The sequence below is a fragment of the Dendrobates tinctorius genome, unplaced genomic scaffold (genome assembly GCF_039654945.1).
Source record: "Dendrobates tinctorius isolate UK_male_01 unplaced genomic scaffold, ASM3965494v1 ptg000031l, whole genome shotgun sequence".
Lineage (NCBI taxonomy): Eukaryota > Metazoa > Chordata > Amphibia > Anura > Dendrobatidae > Dendrobates > Dendrobates tinctorius.
The window spans coordinates 1,428,915-1,455,031 of NW_027361699.1; the positions used below are offsets into that span (position 1 = coordinate 1,428,915).

At 41.3% G+C, this 26,117-nt stretch overlaps 1 protein-coding gene across 11 annotated transcripts in view; it reads right to left on the reverse strand.

Annotated features, from left to right (window-relative positions):
* The window catches only part of LINGO2 (leucine rich repeat and Ig domain containing 2), a 2,318,940-nt gene that overhangs the window by 467,877 nt on the left and 1,824,946 nt on the right, over positions 1 to 26,117 (reverse strand). For 2 of the 11 annotated variants that reach the window (XR_012231563.1, XR_012231560.1), the window contains one exon: positions 1,593 to 3,098. The exons of 8 other annotated variants lie outside the window; for them this stretch is intronic. The gene's annotated coding sequence lies outside the window, so the exon portion shown is untranslated. Of the gene's footprint in view, positions 1 to 1,592; positions 3,099 to 26,117 lie in introns of those variants that run through there. One more of the 11 variants, XR_012231561.1, reaches the window with a different exon arrangement.

Sequence of the window (26,117 nt, forward strand, 5' to 3'; positions counted from 1 at the left end):
GAATTTCTCTTTAAGCACATAAAGGTTCAGAAAGGCAACACTACAAGCTGATTTTAATTTCGTCCTAATATGAATACTAAGCCACCAACGTTCCATGAGTAAATGTGATAGTTCAAATAAGAGACTTCAATGGAAAAACGATATTGGCTAACATGTATTGCAACTTTTGGCCCTTTAAAGTCTCCTAGATCACGTGGCTTTCTTCCTAATCTATATATATATTGCTCTAGTGCTGTACATATGTTCATTACACTGTGCAATATCCGTAACAAGCTTTATCACAGCTCTCCAAGATCATGAGAATTGCATTTCATACATGCTGCCGGAACTGAAAGGACCTCTCCAGACTCAACAATTCATTTTCACTGCTTCAGGCTCCCAGACGCTGGAAAGATTAATTATTGAATGTCAAAGGTTTGCATTTGCCTGCTTTCTGAAATATTTCCTTTTATATATATTTTACTTGATGAAGCTGACAAAAGGATTTCTGCTACTACTGCAGCTTCACTGTGAAAGACTGATTAAGAATCACCCGGTTGTTGTGCCTTCAGTAAACAACAAAGTCAATTAAAATTAATGATAGGAATGTATTTTCTGTAAAAAGAAAAATGAGGATGCTCTATTAATGGACAGTAAACTATGAAAGACAAAAGCCCATAAGGCAGGAGAACCTAATTTGTGTAGAAAAATCTAGAAAATAAAAGCTCAGGCCTTAGAGAGAAAATTGGAATGGTATCTTAAAGGGTTATTCTCAACATCATTCTTCAGGAGCACACTGCCCCTCTGCCTCCATCCCCATAATTGCCAAGGGGGATGTGTGCTTCAGATTGATTGATCATTTGGACCAACAACATCAATGCACCCCTTACCTGAACTGTGTTGCCTCCAAAGCCACAAGCAAATGTAGCTTTGCCACTACAAACTCAGAGAAGAGCAGTGGCTCTAAGCCAGCCAGATCCAGAAATCTGGAAGGCTTAAAATGGTTTCCGGTCAAAATCAATAAGTTTGTAGTCACTCTGTGTAACTGCAGACATACAAATCTAAAAAATTCAGAAAAAAGTATGTGTCACACACTATAGAGGCTTGAACCAAAAGCCCTTTATTTCATGACTTTCATCTTAGATGGTAAGGTGCAGAGGGGTGCAGGGAGAGAGGATGACGGTCGTTTCGCATTACCATGCTTCAATGGGTCCAGGGGGATTCATAAGTCTGCAGTCATACAAAGAAACTGCAGACTTATCAGTTAGGACTGAATAACCCCTTTAAGAGCAGTGCTTAGATACTCTATGGCAAATAGCTTGTAAGCGCTGCACTCCTTGCTTAGGAAACTAGCCACCGCTAATGGACTGACAGCGGTGTTTGGCAACCTAGGCAACAAACAGTAAACTATAAATTTAAAAATAACTCAGATCTAAAAAATGCAGAGGATTATTACTACAAAGTAAAATTGCAAAGTTGTTTCACAAGTAGTTTTCAGGTTTAACCATTTATTGTCAAGAGAATCAATCTACAGCACAGCTAATATATAATTTTCATGAATGTCATAAGATTAGGTAAATAAAAATACCATATCTGTTTTTTTTTTCTAATTATGCAGCAATATTCAGTATATACTGCAATGCTATATTATTGTAAAACATAGCATAAATCTCTATCTCCTTTGAGGAGTTTCAACATGGTGGCAACGGGGCCTTAAACAGGCTCCAAGCTGCGATACTAATCCATTGGTAGGTGTGCAACGGTGAGCGCATTCGCCAGCAATCTTGCTATTTAAATTTAGCTGTAAGTGTATGATAACAGCATTGAAATAATTGCAGATACTCCGAATAGTTGATGTTACAGACTAATGACGTCTATATTTTAGAGCTGTCATCTGTCCTGTATGGAGCACGCACAGCTCCTGAGCAGGCTCTAGACTCATGCACCCTGACTGAGACATACATGCATGGCAGGTAACATGATGGGGTAAAGCTGTCTAAAAGAAAACTGTGCTTATTACTCATAGCAACCAATCACACCACAGTTTTCATTTTTCAAATGAATACACAATGTAAGGGGTGTTGATTAATTGCTATAGGCATCAAAGACAGTTTTTCCTTCAGACAATTTCTCAAATCTCCCTTGGTTATCTTTAGCTGCATTGGAGGACTGGTAGACATACAGACACATGTATGGATGGATAGATGAATGGATGGATAGATGATTGGATGATGGATAGATGAACGGACGGATAGATGAATGTATAGGTAGATGAACAGATGGATAGATGAACTGGTGTATAGATAAATGGATGAATAGATTAAAGCATGGACAGATTAATGGATGGATAGATGAAAGGATGGATAGATGAATGTATTGATAAATGAATGAATGATAGATGAACAGATGGATAGATGAATGGATGGATAGAAGAATGTATTGATAGATAAATGGATGGATACGCGAATGGATGGATAGATAAATGGATGAAAGGAGAGATAGATGAACAGATGGATAGATGAAAGCATGGATAGATGAATGGATGGATAGATGAATGGATGGATAGATGAAAGGATGGATAAATTAATGTAATGATAGATGAATGGATAGATAAACAAATGGATAGATGATCAATGGGATAGAGTATACACGGGCGCTACCTATCTAAAAACAAAAACTCAGATGCAGCTGGTGAAAGGACAGGACTGTGTCTGCTCCTGCTATAAAACCTAAATAGAATGTGTAATTGTGTGATTCACCGCGCTATACTGAGCAGGTGTACAGAAAAAAAGAAAAGAGAGTCCTTGGCTGTAGGTAAATAAAGGAATTAATAGTTCAGTTGTTGGTACTTACTTAAAGTGAAGGAGTTGTAGAGTATTCTATGTACGTTGAGGTGTCTAAGTAGCGAATAGTTCGCAGATTATCTTGTAGTGATGTTTTCTTTTGGTAGCCGATGATGCTGGTGGAGTAATAATGGTAAAATTAAAGTAACAATATATAACGTTAATAATCCACACTGCACCTTGTATATCCACTGTACTCACTGGTTATTTCTAAGCGTTTCTATTCCATTTGGAATGGTGGAGTAGTCCCTTTTTTGGTGAACCAATATCAGAGTACTGTACATACAAAAGAGGAATTAAATTTAATTAGTAACAGTGACCATAAGCTTGACACTTGTCCCAGTTTAAGGAGCACGTATGCACTTACTTGTGCTGGTTTTATGCTAACCAAAAGGTGAGCTGGAACAATGTCCGCTGATTTAGCAATGTAGTGGTACTCTGAATGTGAAAAAAGTCCACTATGTGGATAATAGGGGCCACCGAGTGGACAATGAGTCCTGATAGGATTCTTATGCACTTGCTTGTGCTAATTTCTGCTGGCTGTAATATAACCGGAGCAGGGGCGATGTCCACTGTTGTGATGAATATGGCAAGGCACTGAATACAGGATAATCCACTAAGTACAATATCGTTGCAACGACCAGTCAGTCCTGATAGGACTCTTGTGCACTTACTTATGCTGATTGCTAAAAGCTGTAATCTGGCCGAGGCGGTGGCTGCTGGCAAGGATGATGAGTGGTGCAGCGTATCGTGGGGGAGCAGGTAGACATCTGCACCTCGTGTACTCCGGCCGGAAGTAACGTCGAGGATGCGGCGGGATCAAGGGGCGGAGCTGCTGTGACGTCACAAACAGGGCAAAGGACGGGTGCACGATAGGCACAAACCAATGCGTTTCGAGGGGGGCTTCCCTCTTCGTTAGGGCTGTGCTGTATGCCTGTCAGCCTGTCCTTATATAGTAGCTCACCCTGCTGTGGCTAATACCTCTTGTTAAACTGAGGCAAAGATAAATGTTTTTCATCGCCTTGCAATATTCCTCATTAGTAGTATTGGTGAATCTAATTACAATTACAATGTTTCTTGTTATGTTATCAATTCATCACACTGGTCAGCCTGCTTTGTCTATGAAAAGTGAATGCGTACCTGACTGTGCACATAATCTATTAAAACATAACTTTTATTTTTAACAAATTTTAAGATGATTTTTGGTCATTCTTATATAATACTGGATGTTGACCATATCCGGCAGGAAATTTTCTCTCAATCCCTTCATACCATGCACTGTCCTCCCTCCCCCACTGCATCTAACTCACTCTCTGATTTTGAACCAATCACTGAAGAAGAAGTGATCAGCCTCCTTGCATCTTCTCACCCTACTACTTGCGCCAGTGAACCTATTACCCCACATGTCCTCCAGTCCCTTTCTCCTGCTGTTACCACTTACCTAACAAAAATATTCAATCTCTCTCCGGTATCTTTCCCTCCTCATTTAAGCATGCCATCATACATCCATTACTTAAAAAAACCATCCCTCGACAAAAACTGTGTTGCTAACTATAGACCTGTCTCTAATCTTCCATTCATCTCTAAAATCCTGGAATGCCAGGTCCACTCCCATCTTATCCGTTATCTCTCAGATAGCTCTCTTCTCGACCCTCTTCAATCCGGTTTCCGCTTTTTACACTCTACTGAAACTGCCCTCACTAAAGACTATAATGATCTACTAACAGCTAAATCTAATGGTCATTACTCCATACTAATTCTCCTACATCTCTCTGCAGCATTCGACACTGTGGATCACCAGCTCCTCCTCACTATGATCCACACCAATGGCCTCAAGGACACCATTCTCTCCTAGTTCTCCTCTTTTCTCTCTGACCGCTCCTTCACTGCATCTTTTGCTGGCTCCTCTTCCTCTCATCTTCCCCTTACTGCTAGGGTTCCTTAAGGATCAGTCCTGGCCCATCCACTTCTCTTTGTATACTGACCCTATTGAACAAATAATCAGTAGATTTGGTTTCCAGTACCATCTCTATGCTGATGACACCCAATTATACACCTCCTCTCATGACATCACGCCTTCCTTTTTATAAAACACCAGTGATTGCCTTACCACTGTCTGCAACATCATATCCTCCCTCTATCTGAAACTGAACCTGTGTTTCCTCCCTCTACTAACCTACCTATGCCCGACATTGCTATTTCTGTGTGTGGTTCTACCATTGCTCTCCAGCAACACGCCCGCTGTCTTGTGTTCGAGCTTTCATTCACACCCCACATCTGATCACTGGTTTGCGCTTGTCATCTGCACCTCAAAAACCTTTCTAGAATTTGACCCTTTCTCACTTTCAACTCTGCAAAAACTCTTACTGTTTCTCTTATTTATTCTTGTCTGGACTATTTTAATTCTCTACTTATTGGTCTCCCTCTTAGCAAACTCTCCCCTCTCCAATCTGTCGTGAATGCTGCAGCCAGGATTATATTCCTCACCAATCGTTATACCGATGCCTCTACCTTGTGCCAGTCATTATACTGGTTACCCATCCACTCCAGAATTCAGTATAAACGTATTACCCTCACCACCAAAGCACTCCATGGCTCAGCACCACCCTATATCTCCTCCCTCGTCTCAGTCTACCACCCTACCCGTGCCCTCCATTCTGCTATTGACCTGAAGTTAATATCCTCAATAATCAGAAGTCTCCCCTTCTTCCTCATAGATTTTAAGCTTGCGAGCAGGGTCCTCATTCCTCTTGGTATCTGTTATGATCTATGTGTTTACTGTTATGCTGTAATGTCTATTGTCTGTACAAGTCCCCTCTAAAATGTAAAGTGCTGTGGAATATGTTGGCGCTGTAGAAATAAAATAATTATTATTATTATAGATAGCTGAATGGCTGGATAGATGAATGGATGGTTGAATGGACACAATTTAAATTGGGATGAAACACATTACTTCTCTGGAATATTTCTGGTGAAGTGCAAAAAACATGCTGGAGTGCCACTTCAAGCAGTTAGGCCTCTTTCACACTTCCGTTTTTTTACAATCAGTCACAATCCGCCAGGTTTTGAAAAAAAACGGATCCTCAATTTTTTTTGAGGATCCGTTTTTTTCCCCATTGACTTGCATTAATGGCGGATTGTGACAGATTGCTGTCCGTTGCATCCGTTTTTTTTGAGGATCCGCCAAAAGTTGCTGTCCGTCACCATCCTCAAAGATTTCAAAACGGAGCTTGTAACGTTTTTTTCTCTGGCAGATCCTCCAGACACTGATTTAGCCCGAAATTCTTTCTGGGTGCCGGACAAAAAAAAATATTCTCTCTCTCTCTCTCTCTCCCTCTCTCCCTCTCTCCCTCTCTCCCTCTCTCCCCGGACAGCGTTTCCTTTAAATTTCCTCGTTTGCAGGATCCGTCTGAAAACGGATCCTGTGCCATCCGTTGACATCAGTTAAGAACGGATCCGCTTGTCTGACTTTTTGGCGGATTTGAACTGATGCAAAAAAACTGAAGTGTGAAAGAGGCCTTAGTTACTCTCCAACATATGGTTTTGTCTATGCATTTAAGAAAAGTGATGTATCTAAAAATAATTCTGTATAAAATCATTACTGTTTTGCAATATAATGGTAATTAATAAGATTGATACTATATATCTCTACCATACAAATGAAGGGCATAACACATACGCTGTTATGTAAGCCATAATAATCGTGACTTTAAATTTATTTCATGCCAAGGATAGATTCTTGGTTAAATGGTAGGTTCATCTTTGAATGGCTTCATGGTTACAAGCCTATGCTTTATTTATTGTGGCTGTTTTTGAATTACAGCCTATGCTATGGTCCATTCTTTTGCAAAAATGCATTCAGAATCAGAATTCAGAATCTCTTAGTAAGTAGTGCTTGTTCAATGGCTGTGTAAAGGATATCTCAGCATTTTGTTTTCTAAGACTTCCAAATTAAAATAGTATATCATTTCCCCAAAAGCTGCACAACAGAGAACATATTTGTATGGAATTTTACTGTGCTTTTTGAGGCATTTGTGACGAACGGTCAACTGCTACAAGTACAAATCTGGACTACAGTATGAGGGTTGCTTTGAAAGTAATTCCTCCTATTTTATTGTGTTGACCTACAACATCTAAGCTGGATGTTGGTGGTGTTTTGGTAAAGGTTGAACCTTCCTGCTAATATCTTGTGCAATTTGCTGGTATATGACAGATAGCATCTGAGAGGCAGTCTACCAAAATGGCTTCTTATATAGATGCGTGAATGAATCACACGTACGTCATTGATATCATCCATGCTGAAAACATTGCAGCCATTGGCCTCCATCAACGCTTGTTGAAGGTTTATGGAGACAGTGGATGTGAGGCGGTGGGTGGTGCGTTTCAATATTGGTGAATATGATGCATAAATACAAGCTACATTCAAAACATAGGCATCTGTAGGGAAAGCTTTGTACACAGTATTTTGGGATACTGTGACAATTTAGGATTTTCTGGAGCTTGAAGAAACTGTAAATTCTGAATGCTACATGATGATACTGACTAAGCTGAAAGCTTGAGTCAGGGGAGAGAAGATAACTTTTCATCTATAACATGATAACGCCAGGCCCAATACCAGTGTCAAGACCACAGAGTACATTGTAAAATTTAGCAGGGCTTTCCTATCACATCCACCGTATAGTCCAGATTTGGCACCTTCAGACTTCCATCTCTTTGGGCCAAAGAAAAATGGACTATGTGGGTAACATTTTCTGAACAATGATGCTTTCATCACAGATGTAAAAAAGTGGCTTTTCTCTGCTGGTTTTGATTTTTACAATTTTGGCATAAAGGTTCTTATTCATCGCTAGCAAAAATACATAACCAGTGATGGCGACAATGAAAAAAACGGTTAATGCAGCCGAAATGTTGCTTTATTCAACTGTGTCTTTCTGTATCTGAAGAGGTCTCCATGTAGCCTGTAGGCATTACTTTCAAATCATCCCTCTTATATGCTCTGTATTTTTAAAAGGGTTGTCTGATCACATAATATTTCTTTCTCCACCTTCAAGAAAAACTGATGCCACCCTGATGAAACTCTGATCAATCTCTGGTCAGAGTCTCATCAGGATAATCAAACAGTTGTTCTCAGATGGAGTAGTCATGAGTAGGTGCACACAACCAGTATGTCTCAATCTGAGAAAAATGGTCTGATTATTCTGATCAGACTCTTACCAGATATTGGTTAGATTTTGATCAGGGTGGCATCTGTTTTTTTCATGAAGGTGGAGAAAGAAAAAGGTTCTACACAGTCTCCATTCTGTCAGTCCATTGAAATCGTATAGCACTGGGATGTCATCCACTTTGGTCCGATGTGTTTCATGGACCCATAGACTTGCATTGATGATTTGATTTTGTTTCGACACTTGGATCAAAATCGTACATGTGAAAAACCCCGTAAAATATCATGGGTACCATTGCTATCTGTGAAGACCATGGATAGTACTCATCTGATATAATTGGTCATGTGCACAAGCCCTTCAGATAGGTCATCAATATCAGATTGATGTGGGTCGTGCACCCAGCACCACCACCAATCAGTTGCTATCAGCATCAGTGGCAGCCAGATATAAACACTGCAAGCAGCGGCTCTACTCAGCTCCATTCAATGTGTAGCAACCACTGCCAGGTACAGCAGATCAGCTCCTATTCTAAAGAATAGGAGCTATTCTATAGTACCCAGCAGTGACCACTACACATTTAAAGAGATATGCTGTTCAACTTATACAATGTTTCCATCCAGTTGCTTCCAAAGCTGTGCTGGGTGCACCAACTAATGGAAAACTGGAAGTCATGAGGGTAGTTTGAGCACAGTCTAAATCAAGTATTTTTTTTGAGTAGAGAGCATTCTTCTAAGGTTTGCCAGTTTAGTGTGCAATATTACATTGTAACTGTGTTGCACTTTCATTCCCTGCACTTTTTGTGTTATAAGACTGACTTAGCTGACAGCTAATAATAACATTACAATGTCTAATTTAGCAAAGTGCATAATCCAGTAACCATGGTGCACAAATACACTACTCCACTTTGTAAAAGCTGCTCTGAACTATACTCCTGCTAATGCCACTAATGGAAGCTATATCTTCTGATGCACTGTGACAAGCATTCATCGGAATAATCAGCACAATGGGAGAAAAATGGAAAAAAATTGGCCTGTAATGGTGAACATTGCTTTTATTTTATGGATGCACTTTTACATCCCAATGTGATACTAATGCTTCATATCATAGACTTAAATGATCCGTGGGTTTTGAACATAATATTTAATCCACTCAGTGGAATTTCATTATGTGATATTCAGAGCTATGAGCATGTGATTTTTAATCATTATTCATTTGCCTTTATATGCATAGCCCAGTGACCCCAAAAGGAAATAAAGCACTTCATAACTCATGATAGAAATACTGCAAGAAAAAGGTCCGCCCTATCTTATCCATGGAAGTCTCCCCACTCGTAATAACATGAAGTCCAGGTTCAGGCTCACTGATATGGCAGTGAAATATGTATAAAAGTCAGGAAGTGAAAGAATCATCAACAGGTTGTTAGGTCAAAGTTCCCCTAAAGGGCCTGTCACACTAAGCGATATCGCTAGCAATATCGACATACGGACACCGGTGACCCGTGTCACCTGATTGCGGGTCACTGGTGTGTCAATATGACAACCCAAGGTCTCCTGGAGACTGCTATAGTTGTCAGTGCCGGATTGCTGTGAGCTCCACCCAGTGGTTGGCACTCATACCAAGTCAGCAATTCTACAGCATAGAGGCAATCTTACCATCACCTCTATGTAGCAGAGCCAATTGGGTTATGGCAGCTTCTAGTCTCCTATGGAGACTATTGATTCATGCCAAATGAAAAAAAAATGTGTTTAAAAATATAGAAAAATAAAAAAAATAAAAGTTCAAGTCACCCATCTTTCGCCCCATTCAAAATAAAACCCTAAAAATAAAATAAAACACACATATTTGGTATCACCGCATTCAGAATCGCCCGATCTATCAATTATAAAAAGGATTAACCTGATCGCTGAACGGTGTAGTGAGAAAAAAGTCAAAATGCCAGAATTACGTTTTTTTGGTCGCTCGGCATTGCATTAAAATGCAATAACGGGCGATCAAAAGATTGTATCTGCACCATAATGGTATCATTAAAAACATCAGCTAGGTACGCAAAAAAAAGGCCCTTATCCAACCCACGATCACAAAAAATAAAGATGCTACAGGTATTGGAAAATGGCGGCATTTTTTGTTTTTTTTTATCAAAGTTTGGAATTTTTTTCACCACTTAGATAAAAAGAACTTAGACATATTTGGTGTCTATGAACTCGTAATGATCTGGAGAATCATAATGGCAGGTCAGTTTTAGCATTTAATGAACCTAGCAAAAAAGCCAAACAAAAACAAGTGTGGGATTGGACTTCTTTTGCAATTTCACCACACTTGGAATGTTTTACCAGATTTCCAGTTCACAACATGGTAAATCCAATTGGGTCCTTCAAAATTACAACTCGTCCCACAAAAATAAGCCCTCACATGGCCATATTGACAGAAAACTAAAAAAGTTATGGCTCTGGGAAGGAGGGGAGCGAGAAACAAAAATGCAAAACTGAAAAAAAAAAGCTCCGGGGGTTAAGGACAACTAATGTGAATAGGCTTTTATGAAGAGTAGAGTTGTGATAAATAGATGACTGAATGTAGACAAGGGTAGAACAGTACAGGTATCCGACTGCTTAGACTCCCTGACGCCATGTGCACACGTTGCAGATTTTGCTGCGGATCCACAGCGTTTCAGGCTCTGCGGATCCGCAGCAGATTTAGCTGCGTTGTACAGCACCATTGTTTTCAATGGTAAACTGAAAAACGCTGTGCACATGCTGCGGATTTTTCCACGCGGATTTGCTGTGGGTTCAAATCCGCAGCATGCCAATTCTTTGTGCGGAATCGGCAGCGGTTTCACATCTTCTACATTGTAGAGGTGTGAAACCGCAGGTCTTTTGACCTGTGAATTTACCTGCAGGTTTTCCCAAATCCGCGGGGACAAATCCGCATCACCTAAAAATAGGTGTGCACATAGCCTAACCTTTTTTGATCACAGTCATGAGATCTAAGTACCCTATATTATTTACATGTGCTATTACTATTTAATTGTTTACTTACTGCAGGGTATTTGCTGATTTAGTTTTTTCTCTTGGGTTTAATATTGGACATGGGGCAGTGTAGCTGAAGACAGTCAAAGTATTGTGCTGACACTTATCTACTAATTAAAATGTTAACAGTGGCCACAAAAGCGTCAGAAGTGACATACATGATATTATAGGCAAGTGGTTTTAATGTTATGGCTGATCAAAGTATGTTGTAACACTGGCGGAACAGTTTACATAATGGACAGAAAGTCCCATATAAAACCCAGTAACAAAAATTCCACATTCAGCTACAATCTGACACCAAGGGACTGCACAGGAAACAAAGGTTTCGTGCCATGATTCCTGAGCGGTTCTGATTTTTTCATGTTAGTGAAGATAATCTACAAGACTGTTGCTTAGATACGTTGCATTATCTACCCCAGCATGATAGTCCACAGTACATGGCATCCAATATTAAACTGTAGTATACATACAGTATATGAGTTCCCACCAGAAGGTGCCTTGTGGGATACCACAGCTTAGTAAATGTGGATACAAATTTCATCTAATTTATTCTCTGATCTTATCCCACTCACATCAGCTTGCTGTCTGAATAATAATTAGTGTGCGTAAGGAAAGCTGCGAGTACAAAGACTGAATGCTATCTTCAAAAACAGACAATAATGTACCATTAATGTCATTTTAAATGCACAAAATTAGACATTAGTGGTCATTTTGGAAAATGAGATGCAAATATTATGCTAATGAAAATGTACTTGTGCATATAGTTCTATGTGTGTTTTTACTGTCATTAAGCTGGATAGTACAGAGAGAGCCGAAAAGTAAAGTTAAAAAAGAGGGATAATGAATAGTCATCAATAGGCTTATAAGGATCAGCAATAATATATTTTGAAACTATTCCACCTTCAGTGTACAAACCAAAGAGATAAGTACCTGAACCTGATAGAAACCTGTTCAACTAGGAAAAACCCTTCTCTGACCCTGGTCTGTCCCTGCCTGACCACAGAAGTTAGCATCCTAAGATAGCACAATGGCCCCCTCACCCGATGGTGGCTTACCCTGAGTGTCCATAGCAGCTCCTAGGATAAATAGAGTAGCAATTCCCTATGGAAAAAAGGAATCACACACAAAATAACTGCAATCAACTTAAAGTACAGCAAAGTGAATGAATCCAATAAATACTATTACGAGCAGGAAACAGTGGAAGGTATATAAAGCTGCACCTGAAAGGTGATAGGGAAGACAGAGTAAATGAAAAACCCCAGTGAACAGCAGCAGAAGCAAAGAAAAGGTGTGTCTGCTGTCGCTCAGTGGAAAGAGATTAATAAGGAGGCACACACAGCTTAACAAGGATGAGGTGCCAGCTGAACCAGATTGATCTGAAATATAGGTAAAGGTCAAACAGCTGCACTCTCAATTATTTGCAAAGAATGTTTAATAAATCAAAATATTGACACTACACACTAAATTGATTTTGGTGTGGAATGCAAAGATTCAAGAAGCGTGTGACATTTCGACCCCTTGAAGTGTCTTTTTCAAATGATGCTAAGGTTAATTCAAAATGGCCCAAAGACAGCTGTGCATTTTAGATGCTGGTGGTATACATGAAGATGCGGTGTCCAGAGGCACGTATTGCAGCGCTATTGTGCACACCGCCAGTCTTGCGGCTGCTGCACTGAAAAAGTGGTGACAAACTTTATTCCTACTGGCAGCCTACGGCTTTCAGTTATGGAGGCACTGCTCTGTATACAATGAGTGCTGTAACCACGCCCTCATATTGACTGACAGCCAGCTCTGTACTGATGTACTATTGTGCCAACTGTCTGTCATTGCTTTTGGACATGGTTTCAGCCGCCGCTCACTGAGGGTGACTGTGAAGCAGTGCAGTTCACACCTCTATGACTGAAAGCCAGAGGTTGCCAGGAAGTTAATTTTCTCACGGCAGTACAGCTTTTGGTGCAGCAGCAGCACAGCTTTAGAACACAGTTACCCTATAGATTGATCCCATATCTTAAGGTTAATAGCATTTATAGACATGACAGGCTCCCTTTAAATAAAATAAACTTGTATTGGAAAAGCACTACGGTGTGGTGACTGCAGGATATTGTTAGTGTGGCTGGTCTGGAGCCGGAATCTCCAGGAGTGGACCCTCTAGGCCGTGGTACCGAGGGACCCCGGGCAAGCTTCCAGGTGGAACCGACCCCTATACAGGGACTGTTAGGAGCAGGCCCAGGGGTTCGAGTACCACGGTAGCTGGTACCGAGAGGGGTGGCTCAGGATGGACTGGAATAGGAGTGTGGGACTGAAGTGTAGATGAAAGGACAGAGCTGGAAAACAGGAGACAGGAGTGGAGTAAGACTGTAGACTGGAACGTAGAGGGATGGCTGGAGCAGGAACACAGGAGACAGGATGAGAGGAGGATGGAAGGACTGGAGCAGGATGGAACAGGAACACCGAGGCAGGACTGGAGTAGGACGGCAGGACTGGAGCAGGATGGAACAGGAACACTGGAGGCAGGACTGGAATAGGATGACAGGACTGGAGCTGGATGGAACAGGAACACCGAAGGCAGGACTGGAGTCAGACTGCGGAGTAAAGCAGGGGACACGGATAGCAGGACTGTGAGGCTGCTGCAGGGAGCACACCTATGGCCTGCATATGGCGCATGCGCATTGCATGCAGAGACGCCGTCGACCGCGCGCCTGTCAGAGGTGACCGCCGTGGGGCTGCGATGTGGGAGCGATGGCCGGGTGAGTATGCAGAGACGGCATGGGAGCGATGGCCGGGTGAGTATGTCGGAACGGCGTGACAGATATTACACGTTTGTATGATGTGGACAATTTTTTACCTCCATTTTTTGACTTGACGTACTGTATCCTGAGCAACGGAAGATAACCGGGCTTGAAAAAGAAAACATGACTTTGTGAAACTTTGTTTGGAGGTCCTGTATGTTTCCATCCCATAGCGTTAGTGTGATTTGCATCCTGTCAACTGTTTAATCAGCATATTATGATAATGTATTAAAATTTGTAGAGAAATTGGATTCCTTGATGAAGTTCTAGGAAAATTAACGGTAAGTGTGCTAAAGGAATGTTGTTTTCACCGTACGTTGGACCTTATTAACAATTTATATCCCAATATCCCACAAGGTCATAAAGCCATGGATTGAGTATTCCAATTTGGAGTATTACTACATGAGCATGCTTAAAATTCTAAAGAGAGGCACATAATAAATCTAGCATCTAGCAAAATCAGATGGCGATGGTTTTCAAGTAGAAACAGAAGTCATTTTCACACTCTGCACAGAGCAAACACAGATCAATAAGTACAATGAAGATATATCAGGAAAAGGAGAAACTTCTCCTGACTTGTTTTTAGTCATTTTAGTCAAGCTTGCGTTGGGAGTCTTTGGGCCATATGTTTTTCAGTACATAGTTTTACCTGCAGCCCTTCTTTAAGTGTCAGATTGGAGAACTTTGGACCCAGCAAAGAAAATTACGGCTTGGGTCATAGTAACATAGTAGCATAGTAACATAGTTATTAAGGGTGAAGGAAGACTTTACGTCCATTTAGGTCAACCCATATCCTATCCTAACCTGCCCTAACATGTTGATCCAGAGGAAGGCAAAAAACCCCATGTGGCAAACAGTAAGCTTCACATTGGGGAAAAAAATTCCTTCCCGACTTCACATACGGCAATCAGACTAGCTCCCTGGATCAATGCAATATTAATGAAACTAGTGTATATACCCTGTAATATTGTACTTTTCAAGAAAGGCATCCAGACCCTTCTTACATTTTCGTAGGGAATCACTCATTACAACATCATATGGCAGAGAGTTCCATAGTCTCACTGCTCTTACAGTAAAGAATCTGCGTCTGTGAGTATGCTTAAACCTTCTTTTTCCTCCAGACGTAGAGGATGCCCCCTTGTCCCCGTCACAGGTCATTCTATTTCTATACAGAACATGAGCATATGTGTTTTAACTTCATTGTTATCTTTGTCATCTTTATACATTATAAAGTTCTAATAGATTATTTGTAAATTAAAAGGGGTTTCTCTTAGGGCTTAATCAGACGACTGTACATATCGGACAGAGATCAGAATGCAATTCACAGACTGGCCTGCGGCTCTCCGGACCCAAGCATGTATTTCTATGCAGCTGTCACTCTAAGATTGGGAGAGCCGCTGGCCAATCCGTGTATTGCTTTCCGATCTCAGTCCAATTTATGCGGATCCCAAAAAATGGAGGGTGATCTTCCAGGTAAGGAGCTCAGCACTTGCAAGCTCTTAGGTATTGAGTTTACAAGCGCTGCTTTGAAGCTGTCCAGATTGTAGGGCCCTTAAGGTCTTTCGATGCTGTAGAGTTGCCCGTGGTTGCAGCATGGGAGAACACAGAGTTCAGTCGAATGTTACAGCCATGCCACTGGTCGGAATTGTCAATCTTCAGGAACACACTGAAGGAGGCTGGGAAGTGATACTTTCCTAAAGATCCATCAGGAGATAACTCCTTTAAAGACCTTAGTGGCAATAGAATGTTTCTAAATTCAGCTCGAAATATCAGCCACTGGGACTTTTGTAATTTGGGTGCCCTTTCTTAAAGCCTGGGCCCAACAGATGATCCTATGGTGCTCTGATAGGCCAGTCCAACAGTCCCTTCACTTAGGTGTTTAATAAAAGGGGTGGCTCCACCTTCCTTAGTATGGTACAGTGTGGCTGCGTTCATTATAATGGTGCAAAATATAGCATTTTTTAGTGTGTTTTGACCTGCTACCCCACTATCTTTTCTCTATATCTTCTCGCATCATCCTAGCAGATATATTTGCATGTTTAAATAGTAAATGTAACAAGAGCAATATATAATGTCTACAGTTAGCTTGGTTTTAGATGTGTTGTTATACTATTGCAACCTGTTATTTTATACACTGTATCAGACACACGTTTGTTACTGATAAATATAAAATCCAGTAGGAAAATTATTTTAAGAAGCATATTTTACGTTCTCTCTGCTGAAAGACCTAGTTAAACGAACCTGGCTTCAAAATGAGCCAGCTCTGTCATTGAATGGCTACAAGAAAAGCAGCGCTTTCAAGTTAGCACCATTTTTCCTGCTTGTTTTTGTCTTTACCCTGTCAAAATGCTGTTCACAGCTTATCTTTAGCAAACTAAGCTACAAAATGGCTAGTGTGGCACCCTGACCTTTGAATCTATTGATTTCTATGGAACATTATTTTAGATTGATAATCACTGTCATTAAATTGCTGGGAGAAAATGACCTAGGCCTTAGAAGGGGCTGTTTAAACTGGTAATAATGTTGTTTTCATGCTGTATTTTTTGGTTTCTCTGTTCAATGGTTTCAGATGAAAGAGAAATACAAAGGAAGGAAAAAAAAGATTACTCTAAGTTAATATTACAAGCTATTCTTTCACAAAAGTAAAGTGTGAAAACTGAAAATGAGAATATGCTGTTGTACATTTAAAATTGTAATTTTAGGGGTTTTCTGGCATTATAAAAAAATATGGGTTTGCTCATATTAAATATACAGGTGGTAGATCCTAATGATGCGTTATGTTATCAGCTATAATACTCCTAAGTGCAATATGTCTATGTAATAAAGAGAGTAGCAAGTCACTAATCTGTATATCATATTTTCAGATGATCAGTAGTGGCTGAGTAGGCTTAGCGGATCCTAGCCAAAGCACCATTTCACGTTACATGAGTAATCATCATGTTTGAGGTGTTATCTGTCCCCTTCCTTAAAGGGATTTCCCTTATTAAAATATGTATGTCCTTTCCATAGGATACTGTCAACGCAGTCTGAGAATGTCAAGTCAAAAAGGCTACCTTAGACAGACTTAAGGAAAGACATTCTGCTTTTTAAATATCAGTTGACCCCAGGACTTCACCCTTGAACCATTAAATAGGTATGTGAACTTTACATGAGGCCCCCTGTGCTGCATCCACAGAGTGTCTGCTGGTTAAAGGAGTGATTCGATTCTAAGGGAAGATTAATCAAACTAGCTAGGTCAAAAACAGTAGGGATATAATCAAAAGGCAATAGTCTTAGGAATTGCTGAGGTCAGCCACCAGGAGGTCAGTCAAAGGCAAAGTCAAACAAGCTAAGGTCAGACCAGGTGGGATCATGGAGACAGGCATAGTCAGAGTTATGGGTCCAACTGGGTGAAAAGCAAAATGAGTGCAGAAGAGTATCAACATAGTACAGGGAGTAAGCACAGTAACTGGCATCTCCCAGCAGCATGCTGGGAGTTTAAGTAGGGTGTGGTACTGCCCCATTAGCCATAGAAAGCTAGACACACATTTTATTTGGCTGGGTGGCAACACAGAGCCCTGCCACACCAGTTGCTAGGGTTGGCGCACCAAATAAAATATAATAATGAGGAGCTTTCACAACCCAGGGTCCACCGTGCAGAGATAGAACCTGCTGCTAAGTGATAGCGGAACAAGATGGTGGGTGAGCACCGAAAAACACGTGGATTAAATATCACCCGGTGTGAACAGTGGCGAACTCTGTTGCACTACATATCCACAGCAACGACATAAAAAGATGCTGTTCCCTGTTAACTGTCACAGGGCACAGCTGGGGTAAAAGTCGGACCGGACCCACAATGCACACACGTCGCACAGCAATGCCACTTCTTGGCACTGAGGCTAGGCACTGACTCTGTCTCCTACCTGCACTATCAGCCTAGGCACTAGGCAGGGCTGAGCAACTCATGCATTCCAAGGGTAGGGGTTTCATAATGAGTCAGTCACCAGAGACAATCATACGTGCATACACACACACACACCCCATGGTCTATACTAGCACACAGCCATGCATCTGTGAGATCCCTTTATAGATCCCAGTCTTCCAGGACCTTGCTAGTGGACAAATCCGGACTTGTATGAGGACCTGAGCGGCTAACTGCCGACCACCAATAAGTTGTCGTCTCACGGGCATGCTCAGAAGTGCAAATCCTGCTGGTTGCTATTGCTGAGCCTGGAGAGGCAGCAGCAACCAAACTCACAGCTCGAGTCTGAGCAAGATGCTGAGACCGACGTCTCTGCTGAGCAGGCTCCACTACAGTCGAGACTGGATGGGAGACCGCAGGAGAAGACAGGGCTTGGGATTCCTCCTATGCAGAGGGAGAATCCCAGCACCTAACACCAGTATCCCAGGCATAACAGCGCCTGTGCCATCCAGTGATATTGATCATGACATCTCCTCTATCACCAGTGCTTTCCACAGAGTTAAAATACTGGTACCTGTTGACAGAAGCATACATCACTAAAACAGGACCAGTTAGGGATGTAACAGATACACAGACCCCACAACCCCCAAACAGTCAGCTGTTATCTACTCTGGTGGTGATCGAATGTTGATAATGGGTGGAGCTAAAGCAGCTTAAAGGCCCCTTTACATTTAGCGATGCACCAGCGATCCCAACCACAATATGACCCAGTCAGGATCGCTGGTGCATCGCTAAATGGTCGCTAGTGAGCTGCCAAACAGGCAGATCTCACTACCGACGAAGCGATGCTCGGCGGTCGCTCTTACCTGTCAGACCAGACGCGGCGAGGGTGTCCGTCTTCCGCCTGCGTCCATGGCTCGCTCGTCAGCACCAGCAGGAAGCCGACAACGAGAAATGGACCAGGCCGATCTCGTGCGATCAGCGATAACCAGCGGGGGAGCCGGTCGGATGTAAGTATCACATGTAGCGATATCGCTAGCAATATCACTGCTGCATCACAAAATCGGTGACACTTTAGCGATATTGCTAGCGATATCGCTATGTGTAAAGCCCCCTTAACTCTGTAGATTGTTCAGTGTATGCTCCTGGGTATTGTACATTATCTCCCATTCACTTGAATAGGAGATAAGGTGTAGTGTCATGGAGTGGTCACTGAGCAATACACAAAGGAAAAAAACACCGTGAGCACAACTGGAGAATGGTGCTAAAGGTTAGGTTCCCAAACCGTAAAAGTAGAAGTTATAAACCTAGCACTCAACTTGGATGTGATCAAAAAGAAAATTTATTGTAGCAAGCATACAAAACGTTTCGGTCAATTGCGACCTTCTTCAGTTACGTGCTGTATTAGATATTCAGCAGGGGATTATATAGCCCTTGAACAGCTCATTGTGCTCAACAAGCTATTCAAGGGCTATATAATCCCCTGCTGAATACCTAATACAGCACGTAACTGAAGAAGGTCGCAATTGACCGAAACGTTTTGGATGCATACTACAATAAATCTTCTTTTTGATCACATCCAAGTTGAGTGCTAGGTTTATAACTTCTACTGAGCAAAACACAGACCCACTAGGAGCAAATAACAGCTTGGAACCATTACAAATTTGATATGTCATTAATATATTAGGCCTGGACAACCCCTTTAAAGAAACTATTGTTACAGATTAATAATAATCAAAGCAATAGACTAACTTACAGAAAACCTAGTTTATTATTATTGATCAAGCCAAGAGGTCATGTAGCTGTTGTTTTCATTATCCATGCTGCTTTTTTTATGTTGCAGTATTTTTTTCTGATCATCTACTTCTTTTTTTGCTCACACGTTGTGGCCACATTGCTTTTTTATGCAACCCTCTCAAAAACACTTTGTTTTTTCAAAATTACAGCAAATATGTAGCAATTTTAGTGCGATTGCAGGAAAAAAGTGAAATTTTTGAATGCAAGCTTAAATCTCAAATTAAGCCTTCTTAAAATCACAAAACCTTGAGAATGCCTGCAGGCCTTTGTCTTGACCCCTTTTCCATGTCTATAAGGAAAAGTTACTTTTATGTATGTAGACAAGTTCTTCATTCATTTTCTTTAGACTAAGGCCAACATGATGGTCAGTTGCTGATAGATTTTGTTTCACAACCGTACAGCCATTGGCCTGGTCTCAGCATTGATGGCATGTAAAAATTCCATGTAATGGTGACTGATTTAACCACTTCCCAAGTCTTTAAATTTACTCCAACCAGATTATCTTTGAAACTTTTGTGCCTTTTATGTGAAATTACCAAGTGTCAATGTCTGCAAATTACCTTAATATATGGGACGCAGTCAGGATCGCTGGTACATCGCTAAGTGGTCGCTAGAGAGCTGCCACACAGGCAGATCTCACCAGCGACATCGCTGGGACGGGGGTCGCTACTTACCTGTCACACTAGGCGATCCTGCGTCCTCCCGCCCGGCTTCACGCGTCGCTCGTCGTCACAACAGGAAGCGACGCAGGAAGCTGACGACGAGAAACAGTCCAGCCTGTTCTCGCACGATCAGCGATAACCAGCGGGGGAGCGGGTCGTAGGTAAGTATCAGACACAGCGATATCGCTAGCAATATCGCTATAACGTCACAAGTTATAGCGATATTGCTAGCGATATTGCTTAGTGTGACAGTACCTTTACTGTATTGTGCTCCAGAGATGCTGCCTTCAACCCCACATAGAAAATCCGCAGGATAGCTATAGCGTGTTGTACCATTAAGATATCTGCATATGTAGCACAATTGCTGACGGTTTTCAGAGATTTTCTGACGATTTTATGGAGCAGAGCCTGCACAGAAGGATGAAGACACTGCCCATATAAGGGCGGATAAGGTACAGATAATAGCATGAGGGCAAGGTGCAGGCGCGGGATTATGGCACCACAGCTGAACGTCACAGGGTAGTGTGATGCGCATGTGAGGTGGGTGGTATGATATTGAAGACAGAAGACAGAGATTTCATCCAGGAACCTCTCACCACAGAACCTGGATGAAATCATTAACATAAAAGACTAAAACTAAATTTCTAACCACTACAGATAAAGGGGTGTTTCTGGACATAACATTAACATCAAATCAGTGGGGGTCCAAACAGTTCTGTACATTTGGTAACAGCTGTTCCTACTTTTTTACACCTTAGTCCCTTTTACTTGAACAGGACAAAGTTATGGCTACACAAATCTGCAGTACCAGGCACAGCCACTATTAGTTTTAAGGTGCTGTATCTGGTAAGCATTGAAAGGGCTGAAGAATTATCCTAGAAATCACTTTAAAGCACCACTCCAGCATTTTTTTAATTGCAGTGCTGGAGAGGTGCTACTAAGCCAAGTTTCTGACCATAGTCTAATACTTACCAACCACTGTCTTCGTCTCTTCCTGGCGCTGCGTCAGCCACCATCTTTGAATGCAACTTTTGACTGACCGGTCACAAACTCTCAATTCGAGTCTATAAGATCCTTGTTCTGGCTCTCATAGACTTGCAGTCAGTTGTGACTTCTGGATCACTTCAGCAAATACTGGAGTAATCTGGCAAGTCACCAACTGCTGGAGACCGACAGGAGTGGGACTGGGGACAGATGAAGAAGGCGACTGATGAGTATAATACTAGAAACAGAGAACTTAGTCTAGTGGCACCACTCCAACACTGAAACAAACAAACAAAAAACACTGGAGTGGTGCTTTAAAGAACTTAAATGTACTGTGTGGAAAAGTATTTGATACACTACAATTTGCAAGTTTTCCCACTTACAAAGAATGGAGAGGTCTGTAATTTTTATAATAAGTACACTTCAACTGTGAGAGACAGAATCTAAAAATAAGAACCAGAAAATAAAATGATATGATATCTAAACAATTAAATTGCATTTTGTTGCATGGAATAAGTATTTGGTCACCTACCAACCAGCAAAAATTCTGGCTCTCACAGACCTGTTAGTTTTTCTTTAAGAAACTGTCATGTTCCATGCTGGATTGTGACAGATAAAAGCACATGTAACCTTTTTTTCCCTTAAGTAGTTTGCTTAAAATTAGTTTTGCCCCCGGTGGCCATTAGGGTCATTACACAGTGGTGTCTTTAGCTCTAGTTTTGCCCCCAGTGGTGGCTAGTATTATTACATGGGAATCACTAGCAGGTGTGATTGCTCTGGCTCTTGCCTATAAAGGAGGGTCAGGTGGTCTCACTCACTCTTGGTGATATTGGTCATTTTCAACCATCCTTGGTGGAGGAAGGAGCTAGAGAAGAGTTCCTTGCAGCTCAGTCAGAGTCCTGGTGTGGAAGGAGCAACAGTGAGGAGTTCCTTGCATCTCTGATAAAGCTTTGGTGAAGTAGCAGCTATTCTGGAGGAAAGCTGCACTCAGGTGCTGAACTCTGTTGCTGGGAGCAAGAGCAACAGAGCAAAGCTAAGTGGTTTTTCCCTGTTTGTAACTTTCCTTATGTGCGTTTTAGTGCAGTGGTGAGATTAGCTTCTGCACCGTCCAATTCACTAGAAAGGGATAGATGCAGGGCGAGCTAGGGTTTTTAGGTATCCTGCTCATCGCCAGGTGCGGAACCTGCCTAAGGACCATCAGGAGTGTAGAGACACTGACTTAGGGGAGTGCAGGAGGTCTCCACATCCCCGTTCCCTATTGCAGGGCCCTCCATTGTATGGGTTTCCCTGGTGTTTCCCTTATCTCTGTAAATTCGCCCTGCTGGAGGCGGTGTATCCAGATACACGTGTATCTATTGAAATTCGCCTGCTGGAGGCGGTGTATCCAGCTGCATGTTTCATTGTTTAAATTCACCCTGCTGGAGGTGGTGTATCCAGGGTCACGGGTGTCATATAAATTCGCCCTGCTGGAGGCGGAGTATCCAGTCACCCGTGACATCACAGAAACCCTCCTACTCTGCACTCATTACCTGTATTAATTGCACTTGTTTGAACTTCTTACCTGTAAAAATGTCATCTGTCCACACACAATCAATCATACTCCAACTTCTCCACTAAGGCGAAGACCAAAGAGCTGTCTAAAGACACAAGGAAAAAAATTGTAGACCTGCACAAGGCTGGGATGGGTTACAGGACAATAGGCAAGCAGCTTGGTGGGAAGGCAACAACTGTTGGCACAATTCTTAGAAAATGGAAGAAACACAAGATGACTGTCATCTTCCTTGGTCTGGGGCTCCATGCAAGATCTCTCCTTGTGAGGTAAGGACACTTCTATGAAAGGTCAGGAATCAGCCCTGAACTACATGGGAGGACCTGGTCAATGACCTGAAGAGAGCTGGTACCACAGTCTAAAACATTACCATTAGTAACACGCTATGCTGTCATGGATTTGAGTCCTGCAGGACATTCAAGGTCCCCCTGCTCATGTCAATTCATTTCCAGGCTCGTTTGAAGTTTGCCAATGACCATCTTGATGATCCAGAGGATGTATGAGAGATGGTCATTTGATCAGATGACACCAAAATAGAACTTTTTGGTATCAACTGCACTTGCCATGTTTGGTGGAAGAAGAAGGATGAGTACAAACCCAAGAACACCATCTCAACTGTGGGGGAAACATTATACTTTGGGGGTGCTTTTCTGCCGGGAAGGATAACTGCACCATACTGCAGGGAGGATTGATTGGGTCATGTTTCCTGAGATTTTGGCCAACAATCTTCTTCCTTTAGTAAGAGCATTGAAGAGTGGTCGTGATTCAGTCTTCCAGCATGACAATAACCCAAAACACACAGCCATGGCAACTAAGGATTGGCTGAGTAGGAAGCATTTCAAGGTCTTAGTTATGTAAAAATCATATAATGTGATTTTCTGTTTGTTATTTTTTAGAATCTGTCTATCACAGGTGGAGTGTACCCACAATAAAAATTACAGACCTCTCCATTTTTTGTAAGTGGGAAAACTTGCAAAATCAGCAGTGTATCAAATACTTGTTTTCCCCACTGTAGATCTTTTATTTCCTTCAATTATATAACCTTTTCCATTAATCAGTACAAATGCTATGGAGAATAGATTGAACTAATGATACATAGATAAATAATTTTCATTATTAATCATAATAATCATTCCTCTAAAATAGGAATTCTGGCTACTCGGCTGATTTTGCATTCTCTAAGGACAGTGTTGAGAACATAGAAAGAATAATTTCACCAAATAAAGCTGGACGTGGGTTTGGGGAAACGATCAGCTAAAAGAAGCCATGTGCAGAATCATCATTCTTGTCAGAAATAAACTAAAAATACAGTTGCTCAGGCAAGAAAAAAGAGTTGTGTAAAACAATGTCCATCCAAGAAATGTTTAGATGGAATTTTTAGGGCTATTACATACAGAAAACATTTGAAATAATTTATTCTAGATTTGTAGCTTTAGCTTGAACTAAAAAAATGGGGGGAAAATGCAAAAAATGGAATTTTAAAGTTTGAAAGCAAAATCATGTTTATTACGTTTTCTTCAATTTTAAAGCCCACCTTATTGTATATACTAGAGTAATAAATGCTGTATATTAGTAATTGTTTGGTTATTAAACTGAGTCAATTGAAGTGCCGTCCCAGAATGGCTTGGATAGTACACTTAAACAGGCTTGCCAACAGCATAGCCAGGAGGATTGAACCAGAATGATGATTGTTAAACAGATGAAACACTTATGTGCGCTTGTATACTAGCATTGGATAATATCCGAAACCTTTTTTTATTCCAAAAGCCCCATCACCAGATTCAAATTTCAGAGATACAAAGTGACACTAATTGCAGTCCGTGCGTTTACATGCCAGCAGCTCCAATGTGATTAAATTCACCGAGAGCACAACTGCACCATGCAGCCATTTGGAAGGCACTTTAAAGCGTGTACACGCTAATAAAAGTTTACTCGGCTTCACATTTTACTTCCTGTAAAGAACTTTGTGATCTTCACAAAATAGTGAGAACAGAGAAATTCATTAGTAAGCTATTCAACGCATTTAGGGATAAATAATGAACTCCATGCTCCAGAAACTCAGATTAATCAAAGCGTTGATAAACAAATAAAGTGTAATAATGAATTAACAGACAGTAAAACATTGTCTACCGTCTCCAAATTATGGAAATGCCATCAATATTCTTTTGATAAAAAAAATACGAAAAATATGAAAACAAGACGTGGAATATAACCATTTGCAGCACAGGGCGACACATTAGAGTTGACTTTAAAGGTCATATTATAATTAAATGCCCTGTTATGATTTACAAAATCTAAATAAAATGTATAATTTTATTACTACACTAGCTGAAGAGCCCGGCGTTGCCTGGGCATAGTAACCAACTGTGGTTAGTTATAACAAATTATAATGATTATATTGAACATAAAAACCGTGCATCTAATCCTATCCTGTGTGATACTGACTGCTGAGCCGTGTATCTAATCCTATCCTTTGTGATACTGACTGCTGAGCTGTGTATCTAATGCTATCCTGTGTAATACTGACAGCTGAGCTGTGTATATAATCCTATCCTTTGTGATACTGACTGCTGAGTTGTGTATCTAACCCTATCCTGTGTGATACTGACTGCTGGGCTGTGTATCTAATCCTATCCTGTGTGATCCTGACTGCTAAGCCGTGTATCTAATCCTATGCTGTGTGATACTGGGTTTCCCCTGCAGTCTGTGTCAGAGGGTGGTCTGTGTTGGCACGGTAATAAATTGTGTTATTTCCAGCTTTACAGAAGGACGATAACACCATAGAAATGATAAGAATAATAGGCCTCAGTTACCACAACTGTCTACAAAGAAAACTGTTGCTGATAGCAACCAATCACAGCTCATATTTCATCTTTTAAACAGCTCTGGGACAGCGTGGTGAGTATTGAGCGGCGACTTTTGTGTTTCGACTTTTATGTGGCGAGGTTGGTGTATGTGTGGTGAAATGTGTGCTGAGGGTGGTATATGTGTAGAAGCACGTGGTAGTGTGTGGCGCATTTTGTGTGTGTTCATATCCCCGTGTGTGGTGAGTATCCCATGTCAGGGCCCCAACTTAGCAACTGTACAGTATATACTGTTTGGCACCATCACTCTCATTCTTTAAGTCCCCCTTGTTCACATCTGGCAGCTGTCAATTTGCCTCCATCATTTTTCATTTCACTTTTTCCCCGTATGACTGTGCCAAATTTTGTGGCTGTAGCTGCGACGGTGCGGATGCCAATCCCGGACATACATATATATATATACACACACACATCCACATTGAGCTTTATATATTAGATTGTATTTTATACTGCATCAATCCAGAGAGGCAATTTGGTTTATATTGGAGAGGCTTTTGTTCCTACATTAGATAATAGCGTTTGTTGCATGGATGACATTCCTTATAGTACAAGTCATCGGATCAA